A 23150-nucleotide genomic window follows, 5' to 3' on the forward strand; every position below is an offset into this window, starting at 1 on the left:
CAAGAACCTCTGTTTGTTGCTTGTAAGAACTGTTTTTGCCATCAGCAGCGTGCTATTATGGCTAATTAAATATAGCATGCTGTTATTAAATGACATGGCAAAACTCTTAAAACTGCATTATTTGCTGCTATAACTGTAGACTGCACCTTGTGCTCGGTTCAGGGTTTGACCCTGTTTCTCTGCAGTATTCTGCGACCAGCATGCTTTTCTGGTGCTTGTGAGGCGGAGACTGTAACCTTATCGAACTTATGTGGGCTAGGTTAAGAGCAGTAGATGCGAGTCAGAAACAGCTCCATTCTACGTGGGCTTGTGTTAAATCCTGCCTGTCACCTGCAGTCCTCGTTCTATTAGATGTGATGACATCCATCAAAGGTTGCAGTCTCTGAGCAGCTGAATCACCTGCTGTTTGTCTCTGTCATTTTCGGTTTTCAGCTGTTTCGTTAGTCCTGCTTAGCTTGTGCCCTTCATTCTGCTTCTTTCTGCACTGCACTGGCAGCATTTCTGTAGGTTCTGGTTTTTCTAGGTAACTTCTTCCTTTGCCTGTTTTCATCCTCTTGTTTTCCTGAATGCTGATTTGATAGCATCTCCATATATCACTGTTGCTGTTCTACCATGCTTCATGAATATGTTCAGTCCCAGGTAACCATGTCACTTGCCATCTTCCCTCTCTTTGGGATTCGGTTGCTCACCTTCTCCCTTCTATACCAGAAGGTCCACGGACGGAATTACTTTGTCTACTGCTGCATGGCAGAAGCATGGCACAATTCTCCCTTAGGTCATGCCAGGATGCAACTGACTCTATGGGATGGGTACTTTCTCGCGCTGTGGCTTTATGCTGCCATGCTTGGCTGCGCGACAGTCGCTTCCCAGATCAATTTCGGGATACCTTCAGAGATCTTTCGTTCAATGTAGTGAATCTTTTTGACCGCCATGCGGATTCGGCGGTCTCCTGTCTTTTGTCAGGGCTGCAATAAATCTTGTTGCCATATTCTCTGCCTTATTTTCCGACACCCAACCTAATGCACAGGTTGGTTTAAGTGCCTGGTTACTGTTCATGGCTGGTTAGCCATCTCTATGTTCGTCCGGCACAGCCGTTTGGCTGATTTTCTTCTTTTCAGTGCTCTGACTGTGTGCTTAGACCCTACTGGGAATTAGCCTCACCCTATGTGGGGTTGTTGATGGCATTAGGTTCTGCCTTAGCCTTGGTGCGCTCCTATGGAGTCTCAAAGCAGACGTCCCGCTGGAAGTCACTTGTCTCTTCCTACAGAGTTCCTTGTATAACTTGCTCTTTTGCACATTGGGCTGGTCTGTCTGTAGTGCATTGGAACCTGGCATATGTTCTGTGCTGTGTGGTGTCTATTTCACACGCCTGGTGAGACACCTTGTTATTGCAGTTCTTTCCCGAATGACACCCTATTTATCGCAGTGCGGCTTGCTTCTTATTGTTCTTATTGGTGCCACTTGAACGTACAGCCCCTTCTGGGTTTGTCCTCCAAGATAGTGGATTAGCTAATGTTCTCTGCTATGCGTGGTCATGGCCTCTTTCTGGCCACTTATCCTACAGCAGTGTCCTTATTCCCTGCTGTTTCTCTACAAGTGTTTCCACGCTTTTGCTTGGGTTCATACTTTGCACTCTCAAAGGGGCATGTTTTCCCAGGATACTCGCTCCTTGGGGTCCTGGACCTTTACATTTGTCCTCACTTTTTCCACTGTAGTGACTAGTTCTTTCTCCTACTCTGTCTTGCAGGGGACTGTTGTTCCTCTCAGGCAAGGGGCATGGGTTACTTAATGCTCTGGACATTGTCCTACCAAGTTTCTGCATGTTCAGCATACTCTAAACTCTTGTTCGGTCACGTTTTCATTGTCTCAACGTTTTTCCTCCTGCTTTGTATCTGCTATGTGTTCTTACCCAACTGATTTGTGAAGGTTCCTTCATTTATGCGGTGTCCGTGGTTCCTGACCCGGTCTACTTTTACCACCAGCTCTTGTGGTGTCCGGCGTGCTGGTGCCCTTTTTGGGCTGTTGCCTTCTTGCTGTTGTGTGCCTCTGAGCTGCTATGCTACCCGACAGGTAGTCTTTGCTTAATGCGTATGGTTCCAGTGTCCGGTCTTCGCTTTTGTTTGTAGTTGCTCGACTGCTTGTCATCAGCCCTTCACATATTGTGACAACACCACCTAGGCCTGGCGTGTCTTGTGCTTTCGTACTACTGGCATCTTGTGGCCAGGGATTGGCTTTCTGTCACTGCTGTCACTTGTGTCTTCTGGTACCTGTTTCAACAGGGTTCTTTTTCGCTGTTGTACATATCGGGCCGATGTTTCATGTCTCTGTCATACCAGTTGCCGTCTCTCGAGGCTTTGCTGCAATTGGCACGCTGCATCCGGTGGTTCTCTCAAACCCTCGGTTCAGCTCCACTTCTTGCGAAGTCATAACCTTCCTTTTTACTCCAGCTTATCTAGTATATGGTTTCTTCTCCATGCTGGCACTTACTGGGTAAGGGTCAGCCTATTGCCACTGCTGCCCCACGTGCCTTTACAGGTACAGGTTCCACAGTGCTTTTTACCACTGTTTTGCTTGGTCGACCGGTAATTGCTTTTGCTTTCTGTTGCCCCCTCGGATCCTGTGGATCCTTCACACCCTGGGCTGGTTCATCATCATTTTGGAAGTTATGAACTCTCTTTTTGTCACGGGCCTCCTGACTCTGTGCTTCCTTCTCTCAACCCGGTATACACAAAGTGGTTTTACGCGTTGTTCTTGACGGCTTCTAGTTCCTTTGCAACCCATGTCTTTCCGCTCTCATTAGAGCCTCATGGTCTGGTGGTTAACTGCGCTAACATTACTGTCCTAAATGTGGTTCGTCGCCAAGGTTAACGGTGCAGTTAAGTCACCTTAAGGATGACTAAGCTCTTTCAGGAACTTGGTGGGGTTCAGTTGCAGACCCGCCTCCTCTATGGGTATGGCTTTGGTATCTATTCCAATTTAAGCAATCTGCAACTAGACGTCTATCAGATGAACGAGTTACTTACCTTCGGTAACGATGTATCTGGTAGAGACATAGTCTAGCCGCAGATTCCTTAATGCCCACCCATCCTCCCCGTTATGTGAGGACCTTTTCAGGTTGGGGCTTTCTATACTCGCCTCCCTTGGGTTGGCTTGCCCTTTTTTCAGGGTGATATTCTCTCACTTCAACTCAGACTGCTGCGTTCTGTTTCTCTGCTCCGTCCTGCCCATTCTCTAGATTAGGCGATAGGTTAATGGCTCATGTGTTCTTTCCAGCCCTCGACCTGGTTTGTAGGGTGTGAAGCCTATCCACGCTTCTCCCATCATCCCGTTCTCCATTTCTACATTGCCTTGTGGTCTTTGCCTCCCCTGCGGCTTTCCTCCAGATCTATTAGCTCTGTGCATTTAGGGTTTTTTGATTTGAGTTGTGACGTCTCTTTCTGGTGACATCTTCTGGTGAACTTTCCTTAATCTTTCGGACTTGTTCTCCTTTGCGGTTTTACTTTCTGGATACTGACTTTCTACCCTCTGCCAGGCTTTTTTCCACATCCTTGTCTTCCTTTAACGATAATTGAGCATGCGCTCTTGCGGGGTGACTTTTCAGAGCACTGCTCTCTCTCACCTGTCAGTTTCTTTTATTTTTTCATAATTTTTGCACACTGTTCCCATATTCTCACAGTTTTTTGGTGATGGCTCCGTGTTCTGACGCAAAAAACTTTTTCCGACGAAAACTGATGTCAGTGCGCCGGGAGGGGCATATATGGCTCCACTGATGACATGACCATGGACGACGTCGGTGGCGGAGCCGGGTGGCGCGGCCCCACGGCGCGCAGAGGTGCTGCTGTGGAAAGAGTTTCTGGATCCAGTCTGACGCCTGGGGACATTCTAAGTTAAGGAATCTGCAGCTAGACTATGTCTCTACCAGATACATCATTACCGAAGGTAAGTAACTCATTCTACAGGCCCTGGGTACCCCCTGTAACCATATACTAGGGATTTAAAAGGTAGTTAATCTGAGCCAATTGAATATAAACCAAACATACACTTTTAAGGGTCAGAGCAGTGGCACTGAGGTTTGGTTAGCAGGCTTTGCTGCACTGTCCGAGACGGAAAACCAGCAGCACTTTAAATTATGCGAGGCCCAATGCGCATGCGGGAATGACAGCAGTAGCACCCTAGAGAGGCGCGCAGATGCGGCGGAGGAGGAGACAGAGCGCATTGCGCACAGGCACCTACTCCTCCTCCTCCTGAAAAGTTGGGTTGCATACCGCACTGCGGCACAGGTAAATCTGTGCTGTTTTCCCTGCAGCTGCAGGCTGTCCACACCAGCACTGTGACTGTCTGAGTCTGACTACACATAGACTGTCAGACTCAGACAGTTAGTCAGACAGGGACTTGAAGTGACTCACGTCACTCACCACGGTCGGACTGAAAATCGGCCCGCGTCCCGGCAGCCACAAAACCGGCCCCCTGTTGGAAAACTGGCCCCCACCCCATCCAGCCTACCGGAGGATTGCCAGGTGCCCGAAAGTACCAGTCCGGCCCAGTTCAGGGTGGGTATGGGTTTGGGGTGTAGGGGTAATTTTAGGGTTCAGGGTTGGTTTGGGTTTTGGGGAGGCAAGGGTAATTTTAGGGTTTGAGGTGGGTATGGGTTTTGGGGTGCTAAGGGTAATTTTAGGGTTCAGGGTGGGTATGGGTTTTTGGGTACTAAGGGTAATTTTGGGATTTTAGGGGGTATTAAACACACGCACACACACATATATATACCATTACTTACCTTAACCACTTTTACCACGTTTATGCCTTTACCACGCATTCTTTTGCGTTGTAATGGCATGTGTGGTAAAGGCTTATGCGTATTAAAAGTATGCGTTGTAATGGTAACGCGTTGTTATAACTGTGTTACAATGGCATGCGATGTGTTGGCATGCGATGTATCATCATATATTCAAATGTGCCATTTTCCCACATTTTAAACATAAAGCAACAAAAATCATGATGAAAAAAACATTAAGATTTTTTATCCTGCATAAACTACTCCTAAATATTTTAAAAGTAACCGAGGAGACTTAACAGTGTTAAATAACAAGCATTTGCAATGCAATAGGTCTCGCATTAGGAAAGTGTGAGCTATTGGTATTGTAAATGACACATGTTTTTAATATGTGTTGGCTTTGAAAATATATAAATTAATAGCATCGTTATTCACAAAGCCAATAGCTTACACTTTCTTAATGCAAGTCCTATTGACTATGGCAATGCTTGTTGGTAGCAAGCAAGGACAGTGCTGTTGTGGTGCTGAGTGATGATGTGGTTGGGCTGAGTGATGATGTGGTTGGGCTGAGTGATGTGGTGGTGTATTAGAGTGATGTGGTGGTGTATTAGAGTGATGTGGTGGTGTCCCAGAGTGATGTGGTGGTGTCCCCGAGTGATGTGGTGGTGTCCCCGAGTGATGTGGTGGTGTCCCCGAGTGATGTGGAGGTGTCCCCGACTGATGTGATGGTGTTCCCGACTGATGTGGTAGTGTCCCCGAGTGATGTGGTGGTGTCCCTGAGTAATGCGGTGGTGTCCCCGAGTGATGCAGTGGTGTTCCCGAGTGATGCGGTGGTGTCCCCGAGTGATGTGGTGGTGTCCCAGAGTGATGTGGTGGTGCCCCTGAGTGATGTGGTGGTGACCCTGAGTGATGTGGTGGTGCCCCTGAGTGATGTGGTGGTGTCCCTGAGTGATGTGGTGGTACCCCCGAGTCGTGCCCCTGAGTGATGTGGTGGTGGCCCTGAGTGATGTGGTGGTGTCCCCGAGTGATGTGGTGGTGTCCCCCAGTGATGTGGTGGTGTCCCCGAGTGATGTGGAGGTGTCTCCGAGTGATGTGGTGGTGTCCCCGAGTGATGTGCTGGTGTCCCCGAGTGATGTGGTGGTGTCCCTGAGTGATGTGGTGGTGCCCCTGAGTGATGTGGTGGTGTCCCTGAGCGATGTGGTGGTGTTCCAGAGTGATGTGGTGGTGTTCCCGAGTGATGTGGTGGTGTCCCGAGTGATGTGGTGGTGTCCCAGAGTGATGTGGTGGTGCCCCTGAGGGATGTGGTGGTGTCCCTGAGTGATGTGGTGGTGCCCCTGAGTGATGTGGAGGTGTCCCCGACTGATGTGGTGGTGTCCCCGAGTGATGTGGTGGTGTCCCCGAGTGATGTAGTGGTGCCCCGGAGTGGTGCCCCTGAGTGATGTGGTGGTGTCCCTGAGTGATGTGGTGGTGCCCCTGAGTGATGTGGTGGTGCCCCTGAGTGATGTGGTGGTGTCCCCGAGTGATGAGTGCTGGTGTCCCCGAGTGATGTGGTGGTGCCCCTGAGTGATGTGGGGTTGTTCCTGAGTGATGTGGTGGTATCCCAGAGTGATGTGGTGGTGACCCCGAATGATGTATAAAGAAAAAAAATGTATGAATGTACAAGATGCATGGTTGTAAACAGTTGTAGATGGTGACAGGCAGCACGAGTACGCAGAATCAGTGTAGCTAACACCAAAGGAAGACGGGGGCGGAAGGAGGCTGTAGATTGCAGTTCAGTAATGTAAAGAAAAAAAGAGCTTGCAGCAACACGGATAAAGTTACGTGCAATATAAGGGGGGCAGGGAAGAGAAACGTTCAGTCGGTGCACAGTGATTGGAACTACAACGGACGGATGAGTAAAGTACAGAAGAGACTTTAGTAACTTACGAAATGCGGGCAGCACGCTTAAAACAGAGGGGTGGAAGAAATCAGAGAAAGAAAAGAGTAGAGAAACATCTGTTGGTGGGAATGAATGATACGGCCGAAAAGGCTATGTCGAAAAAGCAGTTTTAGGTGTAGAGTGAAGCAAATACTATATCAGGAGGGCGCGTGTAATGTACAAAGGTTGGCTAATAAATTATTATGATGAGAACGTGATACAAGGCAAGATGCCCCCAAAAATAATACGGCAACGTGAACGATGGGCAGAACGAAGAGAAAATCAGAACGTGAAGCAGGCAAAACTAAATCATAATGGTCAGGGTACAAAGGTAAATGGTGGAAATGAAGCGGGGGAAATGTGCTGGAATGCAACGGCGATAAGCGAAACATGGTGATAGAAAAGAAACCGATTGAGGCAGAGGTACAGCTGTGGCAGGGGCGGGAGCGCATTCCTTTGAAGTGTGATGGGGGGTGCGGGGAGCGGTAGCCTTTGAAGTCTGATGCGAGGCTCAGACAAATGGTGGAATGGTGGTGTGCCAGCGGCATCCTTTCAAGTGTGATTGGGGTGGAGGGGCGGGGGAGCAAATGGCAAGCGCGCGCCCGGCGCACATGCACTGTCCATAATCCGCATTCCAAAGCCCTCTTGGTAAGCTTTCCTGGAGCACCTCTATATCTCTCCCATAGCGATTGCTTACGCAATAGCTAGACGAGACCTAAAAAGTTTATGGAGAATTTTGCAAGAAGTAGGTGCCAATTTTAAGTTCATGGTAGATGGTAGTACCTGCTTCAAACAACACTCTTACCTTGAATTAGAAGCATTCCTAAAACTAAAACAATGTATCTAATTCAACAAAAAAGCAACACATTTCCTGCATTTCAAAGCAGATAGTTAAGCCTCGAACACTCCATGCAAAGCCTCCTCCCAGAATGATGGCGGAGATGTCTGATGTCTATCTCTCACTCCCATCTTCCTTTAGGTGGTGGTAGCCTTAGGCAGGGCTTTAAGTGGGATGAAAAAAACGGGGGTCTCTCATAGGGGGGAGGCCGATGTAATTAAGGGGGTGGCCTAAAACACTTCAGCAAAAAATCTGTACTGAGCATAGTGTGCCGCCCCACTGCTATTTTGCTGTTTCTGTCAATTTATCCAGCTATGTAACACAAGTAACATTACACGTACAACTAGCCAGAACTATTGTCAATGGATGTAAACTGCATAAAGTAAATAAGCAACAACTTTCACTATTGTATATAATATTGAAATTGCTTCCATTCTTGTGGGCGAGGTTATGGCGTAAGGCTAGAGCTGCCGACTTTCGAGCTGAGAAAGCAGGTTTGAGCCTCATGTGGGCTCAACATCCTGTGATTCAAACCATGAATGTGTGCTTGTGTTTTGTAACTGGGATTCACGTTTGCGCTATATAATACTGAAAAATGAGTGTTTTTGAAGCTACATCAAAGGCAGTGATGGATGGTGCTATCGCTGAGTTATGCTTTTTTTTCCCACCGTGGAGGTAAAAATTGAGAGCCCGATATGGACCCGTTTCGGCACCTGCCCTTAAGAACTGCTGGTGCTCAGCACCGGAGAGACCCAGCCCACTTAAAGCCCTGGCCTTAGGATGTGGGTGAAACCTGAGTCTGGATTACAAATAAGGCTCCCAGTATTCCGTTTTTGCTGATTTTTACAGATACAGGCCGAAAACAATGTGCTTATACTGTCTGCATTTATTTTTTAATGCAGAAAATTTTCTTTTTGTGAGAGACTCTCCATGCTGTCCTTTATGAATTCCAGGCTGACTGATGAGCAGATAGCATGGGGAGTTAAAAATAACATGATGCGATTTTCCTAAATATAGGCATCTGTTAACATATATTTATATATTATGCTAATATCAGTGGGTTCTAGTGTTATAATATATTTGTCTGCTTCATTTGCTAACATGTGGCAGGCCTCATGCATGTTTATCACTTAAATAAATAAGGAAATATAAAATGTTACGACTCCATTGCTTCTCAAAACACTAAATATGTATAAAATGTTACGACTTCATTCCTTCTCAAAACACTAAATACATATTGAGAACTAGCAATAAGATGGACAGAGAATATAGACGGATAAATGCCGACGGAAATGTTTTTTTAAAAAATACCATAAACCTGTGAGCCCTAATTACAAACTCGCTAGTCCCTCCTTCGTTTTCATATACTTACTTATCCCTGTATTTTTTCCGTAAGACTAGGTTATGTCGTATGAAGCGCATAGTCCTTCCTTTGTTTTTGAATTTTTCCCATACAACGAGAATAGAGCCTCTCCTGCTCAATCGGGTTCGGGAAATGCCAGTCACCGCAGGGCTTCCCAAATCAGATAGAGATTCCGACGGGGGCCTCTCGGGAATGCCGCTTACGTGGGAAAACGAAACCTGCTGTGAACGCTCAACATAGAGCGCAACTCAGAATGCTCCACAAGGGACCTCGCTAACTGCCGTGCCCAGGTAACCACTAAAGCAGTCGGTCATTTTACACCCCCACCCCCTTGTGAATGGTATGCGCGCGCTGCATGCGCACCGACGGTGTTTGAATAACTAAGCAGGACCTTCGTGTGTGTGGTCCGTTGGTAGAAGTGACGTCGCCGGTCGTTCCTGTTGACCAAGCATGCTCTCTGTCCCATATCGCCACATGTTGTGTGAAATCTGTGCTTTCCATTTACAGGGCGTACAATACAGTTTAGGCTCGTTGACTAAATGATTACGCACTGCAGCTTCCGGCGCCCGCTGATTCGTTCTGTGAAAGCTAGAAACCTGGCGGACACATGGACGAGCACACCTTCCAACCCCCATAATACGAGAACGGGGCATTGTTCAAGTTCATGGTGGGCGCAACGTTTACACAGTGTGTGTGCAGACACAATTAGTCCTGCTAGAACGAGGGCAATGATCCATGGGGTTAACCAAGAGTTCAGCTCAAAATAGGTGCTCCGGACTGTACTTAAAAGGAGCGCCGTTCAGGACAACCACTCCCGTTTCTAATGTGAATGGCGGTGCCTCTCTGGGACCCTCAGCAAATCAAAGCACCCATGTGCTTTTAAATAAGGTTATCTAGAAGACAGCTTGCTGGCATTAGGTCTGAGTCAGGTGTACATTTTTAAATTCATTTGTTAAGTAACAGCCAGATGCGATGTTATTCAAGAAAGACTCCTGTAGTATCTTGGGTGTAGTCCCGATGTGGGGTCTTAGATGGATCGCGCACCAGGATTAGAGCCAAGGCAGTATCTAACACGTATCTTGATGTCTAGTAGACCTCACTTCTTTATTTTGGAAGGGATAGTACCGTAAGTATTCAGCACTGCCCCGATGGTTTCAGTTGGAGAGTACTGGCACTTCTCAGCAGCACACAGGTACTGTGGGATAAGCAGTAACGTGCACCTCTATATTACCATTTCAAGCACTGTACGGACGAATGTAAGACTGACTTTATCAGTATACCTATTTTTTATAATGGTTTAGAAAACATATTTTGAGTTTATGGTGGTATACTCATTTAGAAACTACCACATAAGCTGAATGTTTTTGGTAATGATTTTATTTCAGGGTGTTCCGAAGTTTATAGTGTTATAGAGGAGAGCGTTTTTATGTAGTGTTTACTGACGGCCTTTCTATGAGTACTTATGTGATTAAATTGTGGTGTACTAAGGTCTTAGAAGGAGTTTACCTTCTTTCAGTCTTGTTGGGTGTTGATTGGTAGTCGAAAACATTGTGGTGACTTTTTGTTTTACATGGTACCAGAGGTTTGCCACCCTGTTATGGAATTGCACCTTAGACTACGGTCATCACTTGCTTTTTGATTGTTGCCTCTTTTCCCCTATGTTCTCTGTGAATGTCCTGATGCATTCAAATTTGCGGACAATTCACCAACCACCTAGACTGACACCAGCTTCTGGACACCTTGCAATCCGTATTCTGACCAAACTACAGCACAGAAACTACACTCATCACAGCCACAAACAACATCAGGATGCACCTTAGTGTGGCTCACTGGTTAGAGGCGGCAGACCAGAGAGCAGAGGACGGCCCGGGACCAGGGTTCGATTCCCGGCGCGGCAGGTTTCTGGACCAGGGTCAGCGGACTCGATAATTCTCTCGCCTTGGTGCCCACTCTGATCAGCGATCACACTCGGCAACTCTGGGCATTAGCTTGCCTCATCTTCACTAACGGCCCCACCAGACCGCCGGGGATGCCTGGTCTCACCCTGGAGATACCCATTAAGGGACCATCTCTCAGGGAAGCCAGGAAGGGTTTCGCAGCGGTCGAAGCGCCTTGGGACCCTACGGGTAAGTAGTGCGCTATATAAATGCCTATACATTTACATTTACATTTACCTTGTGAAACTGTGGACCTCATCCAGAGCGACCTCTGTGCCTCTTTGAAACGGTTTTCCACTCCACCATGATCAAAAGACTACTTGAGGCTGCCATCCAAAGCCCTATCCCGAAATGGATATGCTCCTTCTTCAAGGGAATAACACAAAATCAGGATGACACCCTACACGTCGAAAGCCATAAAGCTCCTCTTTGGAGTTCCCAGAGGCTTGTCTCTCAGGCTGATCCATATACAACATCTGTATGACACCACTGGCCGACATCATCAGATCCCTCAAACCCTTACCCTACTCAGATGACACCCAACTCGTACTCTCCCTTTCAGATAAGACTCAGGTGACCAAGATCAACTTCAACACCTGCATGGCTGCAGTAGCCATGTGAATGAGGTCCAACTGCCTCAAGCTCAACAGGGACAAAACCAGGGCGGTGATCTCTGGAAACAAAATTTCCCCGTGGTGGCTGGCATACTTTGGACCCACCCATGTCAGAAACCTGGGATGAAAAACTGGGCATGACAGCACAGGTTACCTGCACCTGCTAAATATGCTGAAAGAAATCTCCATGTGGATAATGGAAATCACTAGGAAAACAATCACATAAGCACTCATAACAAGCGGACTGGGCTACGGCAAAGCGCTCTGGTCCAGAATCAATTACCAGCTCCTGAACAGACTCCAAACCATCCAGAATGCCTCCGCAAGACTCGCCCGCAACCTTCCGAAACACCCCCACACCTCAGGAAAATCCACTGACTACCTTTACACAAACACATCCACTTCAAACTCATTCCTTACACCTACAAGGCCCTGCACAACATAGGCTTTGCTTACCTCAATGCACGCATCCACTTCTGCCAACTCTCCAGGCACCTCCTCTCTTCCTGTCTCTCGTTCACATTGTCTGCATACACAAGACCAGAGGAGGAGGTTGTGCCTTCTCACACATCTCTCTTAAAGCTTGGAACAACTGCACCCACCACATAAGGTCCTCTGTGTCAGTCCTCAAATTCTACGGGAAGCTGAAGACTCGGCTCTTTGATTTACTCCAGGCAAACTCCCACCTACCCACCATCAAGAGCCTGGATAACCTCACGGGTGATTAGCGCACTATAAAAATCTGCAAAGAGTCAGCTCTTATATCAATTTGGGCTGACCTGAAGCTCGCCCTAGACCGAGTAGCTGCCCTATTGCTTATAGGTTTATCAGTGGCATTTGACAGTGTCCGCCACTGCATGCTACTTCAAAGACGTAATCCAAGTCAGCAAGAAATGCTCTAAAAAGATTGTCTCTTACTTCAGAGACAGACAAAATATAGCACACCTACATCAGCTCCTCATGCCAAACACTGTGCTGGCTCCCTGGAGCCTATCATATCACCTCTATTCTTCAACAGCACCCTAACCCTCTTGCCAGACCTGATTAAATGATTCAACATCACCTGGTACAGCTATGCAGATGAAAACACAGATGGCCTTTGTTGGAAATGGCCCTTTTTGCAGGGTTATCCGCAAACTTGTCTTCCTCCTATTTTTCCTGACCCGTGGTTGTTGGCTTTAAGACTCTGGGCACTTTACCACTGCTAATCAGTGCTAAAGTGCATATACTCTCTGTGTAAATTGTTAGTGTGATTGGTTATACATGATTGGCATATTTGATTTACCAGTAGGTCCTTTGTAAAGTGCACTGAGTGTGCCAGGGCTGGTAAATCAAATGCTTCTAGTGGGTCTGCAGCACTTGTTGTGCCACCCACATGAGTAGCCCTAAAAATATGTCTCAGGCCTGCCACTGCGGTGCCTGTGCGCAGTTTAACTGCCATGTCTACTTGGCAAGTGCACCCACTTGCCAGGCCTAACCTGCCCTTTTCTTACATATAGGGCAACCCATGGTAGGCCACGGTACCCCCTGGGCAGGGAGCAGTGTATGGGAAAGGTAGGAAATGTACTGGTGTGTGTAACATGTCCTGACAGTGAAATATTGCTAGTTTCGTTTTTCACCATTGAAAGGCTATCTTGCCCCGTAGGACAGAATGGGGAATGCATTTTGACATTTTACAAGCATACCTTTTCATAGGGATAAGATGGAAAAATTGAGTTTGGTATCCCTGAAATCAGGATTTAATAACGCATCTGTTAGTAAAGATGGTTTTTAAAATGTGTATTTGAAAGTAGAATTTTTAGAAAGTGGCTATTTACTTGTTTAACCATCCTGTGTGCCTATGCCTCTTTGTGAATTGACTGTCTGGTGTTGGAGTGACGGGGGCTGGGGAGGTGCATTGGCTCCAGGAGTCTGGATGAGTCAGCACTAGGCTGAATAGGCATGATCTGCATTTGAAAAGGTGGGAGGAATAGCACCTGTACCTGAATAAGGCTGTGTCTGCCTTCCACAATGCTGGATCCGCCCCCGTTGTGTGTCTGGAGCCAAAGTTCTCACTGACAATGGATGTTGTTGTGCACTTGCAGAGTGCCCCCCAGAACTGGTTTGAACTGAGATCAGAGCCCCTTGCACAAATCGAACAAATACATTTTGGGCTATGAGTATTAGACCTTAACACCTTGGCTGCTATGGCTTTTCCCCTCTTGTGCTGACTATTTATGAGCCCCATTGTTCATGACGAGCTCAGCTCGCCATCAGCACAGCTCAACTGTGCCTCATGACGAGCTGAGCTCGTCATGAGCATGGAAGGGGTTAAACTCCGGAACTTTAGATCATCCCTGGAATTCAAGAGGAACCTTTGCCAAGGAGAAGAGCTGGAGAGACTGTGGAGAAGTACTACCCTTGCTGTGTGTCTGGTGTTGGCCTGCAATTGTTGTTTCTGCCAAGGAAAGTAAAAGGACTTTGCTGCGTCCCCTGCTTGAAGGAGATCTCCAAGGGCCTGAAGTGAGCTGGCCTCCTGTTCTGAAGTCTCAGAGACACAAAAACATCACCCACTGCCCCTCTGAACTCTGCTCCTGTGAGATCTAGCATGCCAAGAGGTGCCTGTGTCAGATTTGGGCCTCTGGAGGTTGTTGCTGCTGTTTGGGAGCTGGAAGAAAGAAGAAACGTGAAGAACTGCTAAAATCAACGCATTGATCTTCTTGCGGCTGTTTTCCCGATGCATCTCCTCGGCGCGGGAAGAATTTCCACGCATTGCAGCGCCGCTGCGGAAAGCGCCGCAGCGCCTGTCGCTGCTGCAAGAATCGACGCATCGAGGAATTGAGGCTGAAGAAGACCGACACAGTGCTGCTTGACGCCACCGCATCGATCGCGGACGCATCCCGGAGTTTCACGCATCGTGCGGCACGCTTTCCTGACGCTTCACTTGCGAACCTGAACTGCCACGAAGGATTGACTCATCACTCCCCATACAGACCGGATATGACACAACTCATCCTTTGCGTGGTGCAGAAATTTCGCAACGCCTCCCCAAGGTCTCAGGACTCTCATCTCTGTTTTCCGACGCTGTGACTGTTTGGCTTGAGAACTTTGACGCAGCCATCTACAGGTACTTTGGTGAAGAGTCACTCATCCATGGTTTTCTATGGTACCAGTTCTTGAAACGTTTTTAAAGTCATATTTTTAACTGTATATATTGAATTTTTGTCGTTTTGGTCTTGGTACGTTTAGATAAAGATATTTTATTTTTCTAAACTGGTGTGGTATTCTTTTGTGGTGTTTTCACTGTGTTACTGTGTGTGTTGGTACAAATACTTTACACATTGCCTTTGGAATAAGCCTGTCTGCTCGTGCCAAGCTACCAAGGGGGTGAGCAGGGGTTATCTAAAGTGTGTATCCCCCTTTCCCTGACTAGAAGCAAGGGTCCAGATTTGGACAAAGGTACCTACCTCTGCCAATTAGATTCCCCGTTTTCTAACAGCCTTTAAGACTTCTACAACTCAAAACTTGATAACTACCTTCGTGCCATAAATGCATGAGTGATGAATAATAACTTTAAGTTCACCATTGCAAAGATAAGACACTGGCAGACATACCAACATATGGTTCTATACACTCAAGGCCTACCCAATAACAAGAAAAGTAAGAAACCATGGATTCAGACTTATCCTTATTGTATATGCTAACAAGGTCACAAAGAGCACCTTCTACTCCTTGAAAACGTGGTATCACATCTGCCAATACCTTGGATGCCAGCAAACGCTCCAAGCTAACTTCCCACTTGTAATATCCAAGTTTGACTGTGTCAACAGCTAGTATCTTGGCACCCACAGTTTCATCTTACACAAAATACAACTAATCTAACATGCTGCTGCAAGACTCTTTTATCTTCATCCAAGAGAATGCATGACTCCAGTCCTGCTATCACTCTATGGCTACATACAGCTAAAAGAGCAATGTTTAACTCTTCATTGTCCACAGAGGCTCCCAAGGAATAGGACCAGTATAACTTCAAATTAAATTCAAGCAATACTAACAAAATAAAACACAGTTGTTCAGGCTTGCACAAGAGATCATCATATCACTTGGTTATAAGGCATCCGTAGGAGGAACCACTTTCTCAGTTTCAAGTCACTAATTTCTGGAACTCCCTATTCACCTGAGATTAGAAGTGTTCACAAGCATACCCTACTCGGAAAGGACTTCAAAACATGGCTATTTCCAAGATAACTGCATCATCCTGCAACCCTGAGACAGAACCCAAAATAATAATTGCATCTTCATGTGTAATCTGCAGTCCACAGATAGGGAACAGTAAGAGAAGCACACACAATTTTCTGTTGTCTATCTTATCAAGTGCCGACCTATGTCAAGCCTCAGTATTAAATAGCAATGTCAATTCGTATATAACTCTCCCGGCCCTGTCCAGACCGAATACTAATACCATAACGCTCCGTGGTTGGGATGCTGATTGTAATTCATACAGGTTGAATTATAATTCCATATTACTGCTTGATCCTCTTACACTATGAGACCGGTCTGTTACAGGTCATGCCTGTCGACCATTACTCTACCAGTTTATAGCAATAAATCACCCCTATAATCAACCAAACAGGCATGGAATAACTGAAGCGATCTGCCATATACCACTGGTCAACATAGGGCTCCTAATTCAGTCTATCACTGAAGGTTCCAACTAGCTACATACTATGAACATATCTTCCACCCCAGCACATCAACTTGCACTCCTCACCCCCTCACATCCTCTCTTCCGCTGTTGTCCCCTACGACACCCTCTCACTCCCTCAAAAAAAGCATTGACAAAGCCAATAGGGCTTGCCTACAGCTAGAGCTAATGGCTTTGCCAATATGTTTAAGCCATGTTGTATACCAGTGTGGCTGTCTCTCAGCATGGCTAAAAGTGGAGTAAAGGAGAGATGTAGAGTCGAGTATCTTAAAGTGGAGTAGAGTGGAGTGTTATGGAGTGGAGTGTTGTAGAGTTGACTGGCATGGAGTGGAGTGAATTGTAGTGTCATGGAGTGGTGTCGAGTGTGAAGGGAGTAGAGCGTTGTAGAATGTCAGTGGAGTGGTATAAAGTGTCATGGTTTAGAACGGAGTGATGTAGAGGATGTTGCTTTGAGTGGAGTAGAGTGTTGTAGTCAGAGTGGCATAAAGTAGCATAGAGTCTAATGTCAGAGTGCAGTAGTTGAGTGGAGAGTGTCAGGAAATAGAGTGGATTAAAGTGATATGGGGTGGCATAGAGGGAGTTGCGTAGAACGCCGCACAGTGGAGTAGTGATGTAGAGTGTGGTAAAGTGGTGTGGCTTAGGGTGGAGTTACGTGGAGTATAGTTTCATGGAGTAGAATATAGAATGCAGAGTGTAGTGGCCTAGAATGAAGTGGAGTATAATACAGCGGTGTAGAGTGTATTGGCTTAGAGTGCAGAAATGTAGAGTGGCGCAGAGTGTACTGGCATAAAGAAGGGTTCAGTGGTGTAGAGTGCTGTGGAGTACAGTGTGATGGCATAGAGTAGATTGTTTCAGAGTAGAGTGAAGTGCCGTAGAGTGGAGTGGTACAAGGCAGAGTGCAGTGGTGCAGAATAGATTAGAGTGGTGTAGAGTGTTGTGGCTTAGAGTTTACTGGCATAGAGTGCATTGGCGTAGAGTGGCATAGATTTGAGTGGTGCAGAGTAGCGTAGGATGCTATGGTGGAGAGTGCAGTCTTGCAAAGTGGTGCAGAGTTCAGTGACGCAGAGTACAATGGTATGCAGAGTAGAAAAGAGTAGTGCAGTGGCATAGAGTTGTTTGCACAGAGTCCAGTTGGACAGAGTAGTTGGCGTAGAGTACCTTGGTTTTGAGTAAAGTGGTGTTGAGTGCAGTGGTTTAGAATAGAGTGGTGTAGAGCACAGTGGTATAGAGTGGTGCAGAGTAGAGTGGCACAGCATAAAGTGCAGGGGTGTAGCGTGTAGAGGTGTAGAGTGCTGAAGAGTAGAGCATAGTGGCATAGAATGCAGTGTAGTTGGCGTACAGTGCAGGTGCATAGAGTGCATTGGTTTAGAGTAAAGTATTGTTGAGTGCATTGGCGTAGAGTGCAGTAGTTTAGAGTAGAGCGCAGTGGAGTAGAGCAGCTTGGCGCAGAGTGGGGTAGAGAGGCATAGAGTGCAGTTGCATAGAGTAGATTATTTCAGAGTAGTGAAGTAAAATAGAGTGGAGTGGTGCAGAGTAGGGTGCAGGCCCGTAGTGTGGAGTGGTGCAAAGTAGAGTGGAGAGATGGATTATGGAATATGCGTGGTGTGGTAGCACACTTCCATTTTTGACAACACATCTTCAATTGAAATCACCATTCTATTTGCACAGACTTACAGCTTTACTGATAAAAGTATACAGTGCTTAAACAATAATGTGTGGAAATGTCATCACCTAGTGTATACATTTGTTTTGATCGTTTAAAAATATTTTTTTCCACCACACTTCAGAATTACCAAAAATGTGCTCATTTGGGCTTTTCTAATTCTGAAATATCTGCGTAGTTCACTTACAGAATTTCACATTTTGTTGTGTAGTAGAAAAAAACAACTTTGGACAGCCTTCTTCAAACACTCCTCTGAAGCTGGCATGATTGTCACATAATGCTCTCCCTTTTTAAGTCAGAGAAAGAAAAGTTAACACCAAGCTCCCAGGAAGACAGAGACTGACATTTGACCTCTGTCTGAATACACAGCAAATGTGACAAGAACAAGATTTAACCCCTTCCGTGCTCCCAACGGCCGATGGGAGCACTCCCTTCCTGGTGCAGCGAACGACCGTTTGCCGTCGCAGCCCCGCCCACACTTTAGAACGCCCGCCCCGCTGCGGAATTGCTGCTGCAGTTAAGGCGTTAAAGGCCTGTTTACAGAAATTGAGCACTGGTGGACGAATACAGCAAATAGGGTTTGGGCAAGGGAAGGGATGAACCCGAGCTGGACACCCTAAAACAAAGAGAGCCATCAAGTAGGCATCAAACAAATGTAAGTTACAAACCACAAAGCCAATGGTAAACAATGGGCGGAATACATTCCCAGGGAAGCTTTCCATATGTCCCTAAGGTGTCTTTAGGAAACCAGACCGCTGCGAGCTAAATGTACTTAAGTGCCCAGAAAAAGGGGGTTTGCAGCAAAGCTACTGTCTGCGGGAGACAGGCATGAGAGCAATAAGCCTCTGCTCTTCTCTATTATTATTATTATTATTATTATTTATTATTTCTATCACAGGTGAATTTATTTTATATGCCCTCATTGTCTGCAAATGTTTGTGTGTGTGTGTGTGTGTGTGTGTGTATATATATATATATATATATATATGTATCTATCATGCTGACGGGATCAATGCAATGGAATTCTTTTTGAGAAATAGACCTATAGAAAAATGCCGACATGGGAAAATGATTGTTGACATGATTGCTTTTTTTACATAACAATTTTTTCATGTTTAATAACGACATTTACCAGCAAACCAGAGGTGTTGCTATGGGAGCCTACTTCTCCCCTAGTTACGCATGTTTACACGTGGGCTGGTGGGAGGAGGAGGTTCTTAAGATAGCACAAGGGGAGATCTGGAAGGAGCACATCCTTTGCTGGATTCGCTTCATCGTTGATATATTTCTGGTATGGAAGGGTTCACAGGAATCGGCTAGGGTTTTTATTGTGATATCAACAATAGCCTCAACCTACAGTTTACAGTTACTGTGGATCATGATTCTATTGATTTCCTATATGTCCATCTCTATATTAAAGAGAATAAATTGGAGACTACTCTCCATGGAAAGACGACTGCAGGCAACTCTACACTACACGCGTCTAGCTTTCACCTGGGCTATCTAATAAGGAGTATCCCCTATTGGGAATTCCTTAGATTAAGTAGAATATGCAGCACTGATGCCGCATTTGAAAGCAGAGAAAGTAGCAGTTGGTTTAGGGCTAGAGGATATGATAACAAAACCATTTCACAAGCCCTAGCGAAGGTAAGAACCCACAAACGCACCAATCTGTGGTGTAATGGTGTAAAGTATAGATCTAGCAAGCCCCCAAGAGATTGAAAAGGAAAAACACGACCCAATACACCACGGTATATGGCCCTAGTATCTGTCAGTTGAGAAGTAGATATTATTGTCGCACTGAATATGCAGTTTATGTTTTAACCTGCTCCTGCAGACTCAAATACGTGGGTAGCACCAAACTGCAAGTGCACATGTGCATCCTCCAACACATAAGAGCTATTGTAAATTCAGACATGACTTACCCCATAGCGAGACATTTCAAATCAGTACATAGAAACCTTCTCAATGATTTGAAATATTTTGTCATTGCATCAGTACCACCACTAAAAAGAGGTGGTAATAGGGAAAAACTCTTGAGAAAACTTGAATCGAAATTCATATTAGAGTTGGACACTAGAGCTCGTAATGGATTGAAACATGGGGAGGAATTACATAATTTCTTATAAAACTCCTTCATTTTCTGCATATTGACCTCCTATTGCCCCTGGTACTGTAAGAGTTATTACGCACTTTGCAATGGAATTTTCTGCTATATATTCCCCTCTGTTTTGAAGTTAAGATTTTAATGCACAGCACTTTGTGTAATTATTTGCACTAGCACCATTTTGCACTTTCTTGATTTTTAGGAAACTGTGAAAAAATCTACATATACTCCCATATAATTGGGTACCAAGTACTGATCTTAATACAATGAGCATTTTATTATATTGCATACAATAGGGGAGATCTAAGGCCAGAAATAAGGTATCGGAGGTTAATTCCAATTGGTTTTTAAGGAAATTAGTGCCATCTACGTTCACAATTCTATAGCTTTAATTCCACCATGCTTACATGTCAAGAATATGCGTCTAAGCTGAGTCTATAAAGATTAATTTAGCATTTTATGTGATTGGCACAGTGGTACCTGATATATATTTTTTCAACACATATATGTATTTATAGATCAGGTTATATTGCAAGCATCCTGCATTTTATACACCATTTCTAGTAACAAATGCATTATCTGTATATTTTTTTATGAATTATGTCATCATATATCTGAAATGCGGTGAGCACTTTTTGATACATCAGTAATCTAGTGGTATTCGTAAATAGTATCTTCCTGTACAGTTTAAAAAACTAGGAATTTGCATTATTTGCACGCAGTATATCAATTCATTTTAAAGGTTTTTAAGCTTATGAATTGTTTTTATGCCAATAGTATACCTGTATTGTACTGTGCATTTTTAAGGATCTAGCCGTATTTGTACTTATCATTATTTTGCACACCTTATAGATTCAGGATTCTGCATTATTTGCACACTATGATATTTGCACAATGTTGATAATTTTGGCCAAACTAATAATTTTGGTCAAACTAGTATTCTTACTGTAATAGAAACCACTACATGTGTAGAGTTTGTTTACCATTTTTACTGTGCCATTTAGGCGGTCACATGGTGCATGTTGTATAAAGACTTTCACAACTATCCTCGTTATGTGAACAAGCCCACGAGGTGGGCGAAACGCGTTTTCTTGCCATGTACAGCGTGACTGAATAAAAGTAAAAAAGGAGCACTCAACTGGTGTCTGTGTCCCGTTTTCAGCCGATAGCTGAGGGAGCTTGGAGTTGAATGAAAAATATATATATATATATATATATATATATATATATATATATATATATATATATATATATATATATATATACAACGCAAGATGCCCTTAGCTTTCTGAAAGCACTCGACAGTTCTCTGCCCCTCCGGGTTAGAATTCAGCATGCCTTCCCACTTCACTTGTTCAATTAGAATGCCTGACGCGTTTCAGGGAACCACCCCTTCCTCATGGGCTGCAAAATGACACTCGAAGACTGCATCACTCATTTCCGACTTTTTATTAACACAAGCCCCCTGGTGGGCGTTGATTGAACAAGTAAAGTGGAAAGGCATGCTGAATTCTAACCCGGAGGGGCAGAGAACTGTCAATTGCTTTCAGAAAGCTAAGGGCATCTTGCGTTGTTATATTCATCTTCGAAATGCGTCAGGCATCCAGGGCAAATTGAACTGCTTAAAGCTATCATTGTGCTGGCGGACTGTATACCATAAAGGCTTTCCACGGGCATGTTGCTGTTCGAGTGCTCCTTGGGTACTTTGGAAAATAAATAAACAAATAAATAAAAAAAATATATATATATGTGTGTGTGTGTGTGTGTATATATATATATATATGTGTGTGTATGTATATATATATATGTGTGTGTATATAAATATGTGTACACACAATGATGTAGTGAGCAAGGCGGACTTGTCCACCGAAACGCGTCTGATCGTTTTTTCTTGCAAATAAAGACCCTTGATTGGAATCCCACGGAGTTGGTGCCTGTTTTTCGAAGGATTGTGAACACAGGATTGGGTTCATATATATATCCAAGCTCCAAAGTACCCAAGGAGCACTTGAACGGCAACATGCCCATGAAGAACCTTTAAGGTATACAGTCCGCCAGCACAATGATAGCTTTAAGCAGTTCAATTTGCTGTGGATGCCTGACGCAATTCGAAGTGTTCCCACTTCTCTTTAGAGGCTTTGGCAATTTAAGGCGGATAGGACACAGCCCTCATCATTCAAATGCTTTAATGCATGCCCTGATGGGATGCTCTGCCGTGACTAGCCGAGCATTATGGGCCTTGTAGTGTCCTTTGTCTCCAGATGGAGCGCGCAATGTTGCTGCTGTAACGTACGTTGGGTACTTGGAGCTTGAATATGTATATATTCACAGAAAAAAACAAAGGTTAGAGGAACGCTATAGTTAGGAAATAGAATTTAAAAAACCTTAGACATTCAGTAAGAAAACCAAAGGTTACCGGGACCTTAAAGTTAGCTTCAGAATTTACACACAAAAAAAATATAGAAATATAGCAGTTATAGTTAGTCATGTCAAGAAACTATAACCGGTGCCTAAGGTAACTATAGCTCGCAGCCTATCACAAGACGGAATACACTTTTATGCAGCCTATTACAAGGTGGAACCATTTTGAGGTCTTTCACGGACTCCTCCAGTCTGACTCTAGCTCTTTGCGTTTCCAGTACTTTCCATGGACGGTGATAGTGACAACAGTGAAGGATATAATATGCTTCCACTTTAGACTGTGATATTGCGTTGTTGGCAGAGCTTCAAAATAAAAGTGGTCGTGACATTTCATTAGATGTGGAATTTACAGTTCCAGAGTGTCCGACCATTGCTGAATGGCTACATTTTGCAGTTGTTGTTTAGAAAAAAGCTGAAACCCTTGAGATGGTGCTTCGTCCAGAGCAGCCCAAAAAAATGTTGTTCAGGAGGTTACAGCTGAAAAACAGTCTTTGGAAAACACTACCTTTTAATGAGGGATTAAAATTCAAGTGAGCAGTGCAGAAATGGATGCTGGTACAATCTCACTGGGGGTTCATTTACCCTTTTGTTAATTGTTACATTAGCCTGTAGACAATATTTCACATCCAGTAAGCACAACACAGACAAAACGGTTAAGAATCAAGTCCTATCCAACAGCAGTCAATAGACTATTATAAAAAAAAAGAAAGAAAAGTCAGGCACCTTCCACCACGTGTATCCATAACGTAAAAGCCCAGGCTCTCTGCTGCTCAAACGCAATATCAGACACTCGCCCAACACAAGGCTGCGTTCAGACTAACGGCTGAGGAACAG

General features: G+C 45.0%; 1 protein-coding gene across 4 annotated transcripts in view; it reads left to right on the plus strand.

The window, feature by feature from the left end:
- Positions 1-23150, plus strand: part of LOC147673643 (protein S100-A16-like) — a 126582-nt gene that overhangs the window by 17061 nt on the left and 86371 nt on the right. For 2 of the 4 annotated variants that reach the window (XM_086947582.1, XM_086947583.1), the window contains exon 1: positions 8965-9180. The exons of 1 other annotated variant lie outside the window; for it this stretch is intronic. The gene's annotated coding sequence lies outside the window, so the exon portion shown is untranslated. Of the gene's footprint in view, positions 1-8933; positions 9181-23150 lie in introns of those variants that run through there. One more of the 4 variants, XM_086947580.1, reaches the window with a different exon arrangement.

The sequence above is a fragment of the Lissotriton vulgaris genome, chromosome 12 (assembly GCF_964263255.1).
Source record: "Lissotriton vulgaris chromosome 12, aLisVul1.2, whole genome shotgun sequence".
NCBI classification, from domain to species: domain Eukaryota; kingdom Metazoa; phylum Chordata; class Amphibia; order Caudata; family Salamandridae; genus Lissotriton; species Lissotriton vulgaris.